This window comes from Hakea prostrata, chromosome 4 (assembly GCF_041222555.1).
Source record: "Hakea prostrata isolate BN-2017 chromosome 4, UWA_Hpros_2, whole genome shotgun sequence".
NCBI lineage: Eukaryota > Viridiplantae > Streptophyta > Magnoliopsida > Proteales > Proteaceae > Hakea > Hakea prostrata.
In genome coordinates, this window is record NC_142603.1 from 22015662 (window position 1) to 22022447 (window position 6786).

Consider the following 6786-nt stretch of genomic DNA (forward strand, 5'->3'; position numbering starts at 1 on the left):
GTCTCAAAACCAATCCCACACACATTCTCATATCATCATTCAAAGAATATTGAAAATGGAAGCAAACATACTTTCTTACCTTTCATTCGTGCAAAGTCCCACACATAACCACAAGATAATAAATACTAAAGCAAGGCAAGATATCAATAATGAAATTTAATTAACATAATTAAACATGCAAGATAAGGTTAAATATATTCCTCACCTTTCTAGTTAGCATAAGCTTCCCAAAGTTCCACAAAGTCACATTTACGAGTTGATGATTATAATCAAAATAAACCTAATCATGTAAGAAGATCAATAGACATAAATTAGAAATCAATTGAGTTTTAAAAGAGTTCCCAAAATCACCCAACAAAAGCCTAATCTGCCAACTAGGTTTGAATCCACCGTTCTCAACCTAGTTTCAGCAAAAATCAATGTTATCCATGTCCTCTACTTGTGAGCACAAGTCTACTACTTGCGACCCTACCAATGAATGGCCCCCACAATATTATCCATGTCTTCTCACGGGTTGGCTACTGGTCTTGAGCGCCCACAAACCCACATTGCTACCATAGATTACTCGGTCTCAATACCCTTCCGAATTGGGTCTGATATAACAGGGACATCCTAGCCAAACACAGCTAGACAAGCCCTAGGTATGACAACCAATAATCTGGGAAAGCGTCAAAGAGCACCATTGGAAATATCTCATATTATTCCCACTGATGTCCAAGGACAGAAATGTCAAAAGGACATTCCCTAATCCCAAATCATACATAATCAATCACATTTCCAATTCAATCATAACATGCACAACTGATATCTCATCATATAGAAAGATATATATAAACATGATCAATTGCCTATTTAAATGACAAGGATAAGTAATTATTCATGATTCAAATAATAAAGAAATACACAAATAAGTTACTACTATACTTAATAAGGAGTAGAGGATTGTATTCATGAGCGAAGAAGAAAATAAACAATTCAATATAAGAAAGGATCCATCAATACTCTAGAAAAAGAAAATTAGAACATAATGGACGAAGAAGAAGAAATCAAGGAGAACATCACTCTAGACTAGGTGGTGGAAGAAGTAGAACTCCAACGGCAGCGAGCGTCCCAAAGTACCTCCACCCAAAAACGTCTCTAGCAGCTCTCTCTCTCTCAACAAAAAAAATTAAATTAAATTAAATTTTATTTTGGTATGTCCCTCTCTTTTATATCGATTATTTGGTGCTTCCCAAATTAAATAAGAAAAGAATCTTAGAGCTAATTAAAATTACAACCGAACTTTCCTGAATACAATCTAACTCAAATAAGGAAACTAAACAAATCCATTAGCACATGGATTTTCCAAAAGAAAATTCCCAAAAGTAATCTAACTCAGTCTAATAATTGAACACTAGTCTCATGCAAAGTTCCTTATCACATTTGCCAGCCCCACCTGGGCAAAAACTTGATCTGGCAGAATAGGATAAGAAACAAATAGAATTATCATAATTATAGAAATTTAGAGAGGTAGTGTCTGATATCATTTGCATATAATATTAGAGTAAATTGTTAATAAAATAAATATAAAACAGTGAGACACACATGAAAATATAGGCAGTAATAACCCAAAATTTTATTTATAAAATGAACATATTAATTAAGTTACCTCCAACTTAAGAATTTTCTAGTCCTCGAACAAACATCAGAATTAGACAAACTCTTCCCTAAATTCAATGCTCAATCACCCAAGTTCACCCATAATTCAAAAAAGGGTACGAAATAAGATAATCAAGAGATACGTACATAGATCATAAAATCTCAGACTTCCACAAGACACTGGAGGGAGGTTGGAAGCCGAAGGGAAAGGACATGCACAAGAATCAACGTTAGGTTTGTGCTTTGGGGGTTATGGATTGTCCAAAACGACTTCATTTTTGGTAGATGGCAATGGTCTCTAGAGCAGACAGTTAGAAAGGTGGATAGAAGGTATGGGGAATTGATGTAGCCGAAGGATCCAATATTGAAATATAATGTAAATGATGATCTTCATGACTATTAATCTTAAATGATAATACAAGGAAATGGTAAAACTTGAGGACTCTCTCAACTAGGGGCGGACCTATAGAGGGGCCGAGGGGGGCCATGCCCCCCCCCCCCCAGATTTTTAAAAAATAATATTAATTCTCTTATTTTCTTTAATTTTCTCAGTTTTTTCCTCTCCCCACATGTGAAATGTCACTATTTGCCCCCCCCCCCCCCAATATTGAGAATAGTTTTTAAAGATGAAATAATGGGTATAAATGTCATTCTTAATTAAAAACTAACTCCTCAATCCCTATTTATTCTCTCCTCTCTTATTTCTAAGCTTTTCTTCGTATTTATTCTCTTCTCTTTCTATAAACGTGGGTTAAGGAAATTTTTGAAAAAAAATCTTATTAGGTATTCAAAATGTCATTCATAATTAGAAACTAACTCCTGATCCTAATTTTGGTTTACATCTCCTACCAAAGAAAATTTTGGCCTACATCTAACTTTTTAGGGTTGAAGTCATGTGTGTGTGTGTATATATATATATATATATTAATAATTTATCTTTTTTTTAAAAGATGTGTGGGTCCCACAAAATATATGTAGACCTATTCCTTAAGAGCCTGTTTGGTTACATGAATCCAAATATTTCAAATCTCTAGATTCATGAATCTGAGAATTATACCCGTTTGGTTGTAAAAATCTCTAAATTCATGAAATCTAGAGATTCACCTTTTTACACTAAAAACGTGAATCTGTAGATTTATGGGTAAGGGGTGAAATCCAGATATTTCAAAAAAGCTATACATTTGCACATTCACAAAAATCACGTCCATCAAATAGTTTTTTAGGATGAATCCACAGATTTCATTCCACAACCAAACATCTAATTTTATAAATTATAACTCCATAGATTTGAAATCTCTAGATATTTGAAATCTCCAAACTCATATAACCAAACAGGCCCAACATAATAAAATAGGGATAATTAATGTTGCCCCCCTATAGTTTGATTTTATTACTAATAAAACCCTGTTCTTTACGAAATTACTGTTGCCCCCCTTCCTTATAACGGTGTTAAGTAGCCGTTAAATTTGAATATGTAATGTCTAAGTTATCCTTCATTAAAATTAATAAATCTAAAGACGATGCTACCCCCATTTATAAAAACCCGATTGAATGCCAATTTTACTCTAAATTTAATTATTTTGAATTAATGAAATGGGCAAAATCTAAATCCGATTTGGTTTCCCACCTTCATTAAACTTCATTTATTTTGAAAATATATTAGGTGATATTCAGTTTCCAATTTGAGTTTTATTCAATCATTCTTTCTGTATTTGGTGGGTTTTTTTTCAATAAAACGCATTATAGTTATTTTTTTCTCCACGGTTAATTAAGGGTACTACTGTAACTTGACAAAAGTGTAAATAAGTAAAGAGATAAGTATAAGCGTATTTTGGGGTTTTTGAGAAAATATAAAGATGTCACATCATCAGTAAACTAACAGAACTTAACGGTAAGGGGGCAATAGTAATTGTAAACAAAGTTAAAGGTTGGATTAGTAATTTTGAAAAGTACAGGAGATACAGTAGTAATAAAATCAAAGTACAGGGGGCCAATAGTAATTATCCCAATAAAATAATTTAGAGGTGAGACCTTCAATGGGTCTTATAAGTGCCTACATAATATGTGTGGCAAAACAGCATTAGTGCTTCCCCAACGGAAAGGTTATCGGCTCGGCACCCTTCCCCCCCTCTCCCATATTGAATCATGGGTCCACCCCTGCTCTCAACCCAAGGTGGGGGACTCACTCAACCCTTTTAACACTAGTGTACACAAGCAAAATCTATCTTTAAAGATCATCTCCTTCCATGAAGTGACTAAAAGAGAGAGAGAGAGAGAGGGGCGGGGGGTTGAAAGGTTCAAGAGCTTTTAATGCTCTTGACCATTGTCTTGACTTCAACAGGAATTCATTGTTGTATCAAGGGAGGGCAGAACTTAATTGCAGGTTATTGATGAAAGTCATTGCTGTATCAAGGGAGGGCAGAACTTAATTGCAGGTTATCAGAGCCAACAGAGATGCAGCAACTGATTCCTCAAGAGCTGGCCTCTTTTATGATGTGTCCTGGTGCGAGGATACGATGGAAGGGGGCACAGGTTTGGTGTTAATCAGCAGGGAAGCCCAGCTAATGGGAGCGTAGTCGATATCATGGTTGGTTGGATCTTTGTAGCCAATCCATCAGTTTTTCGCCCTTCGAATAAATTGGCTTTATTTAGTTATTTAATTGTCTATATATTCATATTTTCTCAGTCCAATAAAAAAAAGTATTTGTAGATATGTCCCAATAACTTTATATAATTATATAAAATGACCTCCAATTTATATCTACAGAAAAGATGTAAGGGCACATAGTTAAAGATCGATCCATTTCCCGAAGATTCCAAAGTAACCACAAATAAGAAGTATCACACCAAAAACATCAACAGACAAGTATTAGACTCCTAGTTGGCTAAGTAATCGGATTAAGTTCTCATAAGATGAACCACCCTCCTGAACCGTCTTCTTGGACACCCGGCTCAACTCCTTGACTTTTTCCCTTGCTTTCTTCCCCTTCTCTCCTCCCATCAACTCCTTCACACCTTCACTGATCGACTCCCTCCCTACGACACCTTCTGGCCCAGCTACCTTCTCAATTCTCAGACCTGCACCCAACCCATCAACATAAAACTTAGCATTGAAGAACTGGTCCCCTATCATGGGCCAGGCCAGAACCGAAACTCCCTCTGATATGCTCTCTAGAATTGAATTCCACCCACAATGGCTCAAGAACCCAGCAATCGACCGGTGCGAGAGGATCTGCCTTTGGTCGACCCAGTCTCTCATTATCAGACCCCTACCTTTCACCCTCTCCTCCAAACCTTCAGGTGTGCACCAGCTCTTGGACCTCACGACCCATATGAAAGGGTGGCCCGACATCTCCAACCCGAAAGCAACTTCATCCAGCTGGGCATCCAACATGTCAGCCTGGGTCCCAAATGACACGTAGATCACTGATTCCAGCGTGGCATGCTCGTCAAGCCACTTCACACACACAGAATTCTCCTGCTGGACCGGTTCGGCCGGTGGGTCATAGAGTTTGAGTGGACCAACGCACCATGATTTGGCTCCATTAGCAAAGAAAGACTCAAAGGTTGGCACGTGAGGCCCATCTATCTCCATGAAGCTGTTCACGATGGCCCCCCAGCTATCCATTTCATGCTGAACCGCCTCTGCTGAGAGCCGGGAAATCGGATTGTCTGGGTCCGGTGTCAAGAATTCCTCCGGCACGTCAGACCGGGTCAAGGTGAAGTGAAGTTGAAAACCGGGCAGCTGTAGGGGTTCAGTATCAGAAGATACATGAAGATGAGGAGTGTGAAACCACGCAGTCTTACTCATGGCTAGCGCAAACTGACCCGTACCATGGAAGACTAGACGAGGAACACCGAATTCTTTACAGAGTGGGAGAGTCCAGCCAAGGAAGAAATCAGAGACGACACAGACAGGTAGATCATTTGATTGAGACATGGTTTGCAGGAGTTGGTGGAAGGGTTCTTGAAGCTTTCTGGTTGCTTCTAAGAAATGAGCATAGAAAGCCATGGAAGGTAACTGAGCTGTGTTTTCACATCCTTCGGGAAGGTTTTCTGTGATGGGGAATGGAATTTCTGTGAGATGGATTTGTGGGTGTTTGGAGATGTGTTTGTAAATGAAAGAAGCATTGCCTGGAGTGCTAATGATGGTGACTTTGATGTTTCTCTGTGTGAGAGCTTTGGAGAGATCTACCAATGGGATGATATGGCCATAAGCCATCAAAGGGAAGATCACTATATGGGGCTGTGCTGAAGAACCCATGAAATACTACAGCTGCTGTTGCTGCCGCTATTTCTTACACCTGTTGAATTTCCTGCAAAACTGATCTGGGGAAAAGAGAACAAAATTATCTCTTTCTCTCTCTCCTGCAAGGAAGAATCAGAAAGTAGAGATATGCAGTGAAGCTTGTGTCTCCCGTTTCTTAAATCAGGTTTTTCTTGGGTGAGTTGGTCTCATCGTTTTTTATTAAATAATCAAAGAATCTTCACCTTTTTGTTATTCATATTAATTTATGGTTAAGTGTCGGTCATTATTGTTTTTGTGGTATTAGTCTTCACGTGTTTGTTATTCATATTATTGTCTTTGGCTGGGAATCCTGTTTTTCCATTAGGGTTGTAAGAAAGTGGAGAGCTTCGGGTGTATTGGGGGTTTTTATGTTTGTTCTGATTTTTTTTTTTTTTTTTTGTACAAAGTTGGGGCTTTATTAAGCCGGCGTAGGGAGATATTATATACTTTGGCAAGAGTCGAATTCAGGAGTTCTTCACTAAGAGGTGTTGGTTTCATCACTAGAACACATCTTTTAATAAAGTTGATCTTTTATTTAAAAATATATATTTACTGTAATTTTCTTTTTTAAGTAATTCTCTTATTTTAAAAGAAAATTTATCTTTTCATTTTTGTATTTATTATGCATGAGATTTCTAATTTACTCTTAACATGGAAAGCAGACTGAGTTGTCCTTGAATTCATAATCATTTTACTATTATGAGAGCATATATTCTTCTTTTTTCGTAAATCTTTTTTCTATCTTTTCCAATATCGTTCTCTCTCTTTTTTGGGAATTTGGTTTTTTATAATTTATTTTTTTTTTTCCCTTTTAAATAAAAAAAAAACCTTATATCAATTAATTATTAACAAAGAAAGTT

The 6786-nt window shown here is 37.0% G+C and overlaps 1 pseudogene; it reads right to left on the reverse strand.

Moving 5' to 3' along the window:
- Positions 1-4362: 4362 nt before the first annotated feature.
- On the reverse strand, positions 4363-6026 carry LOC149018497 (putative UDP-glucosyl transferase 73B6 pseudogene; annotated as a pseudogene).
- Between the last annotated feature and the right edge of the window lie 760 nt (positions 6027-6786).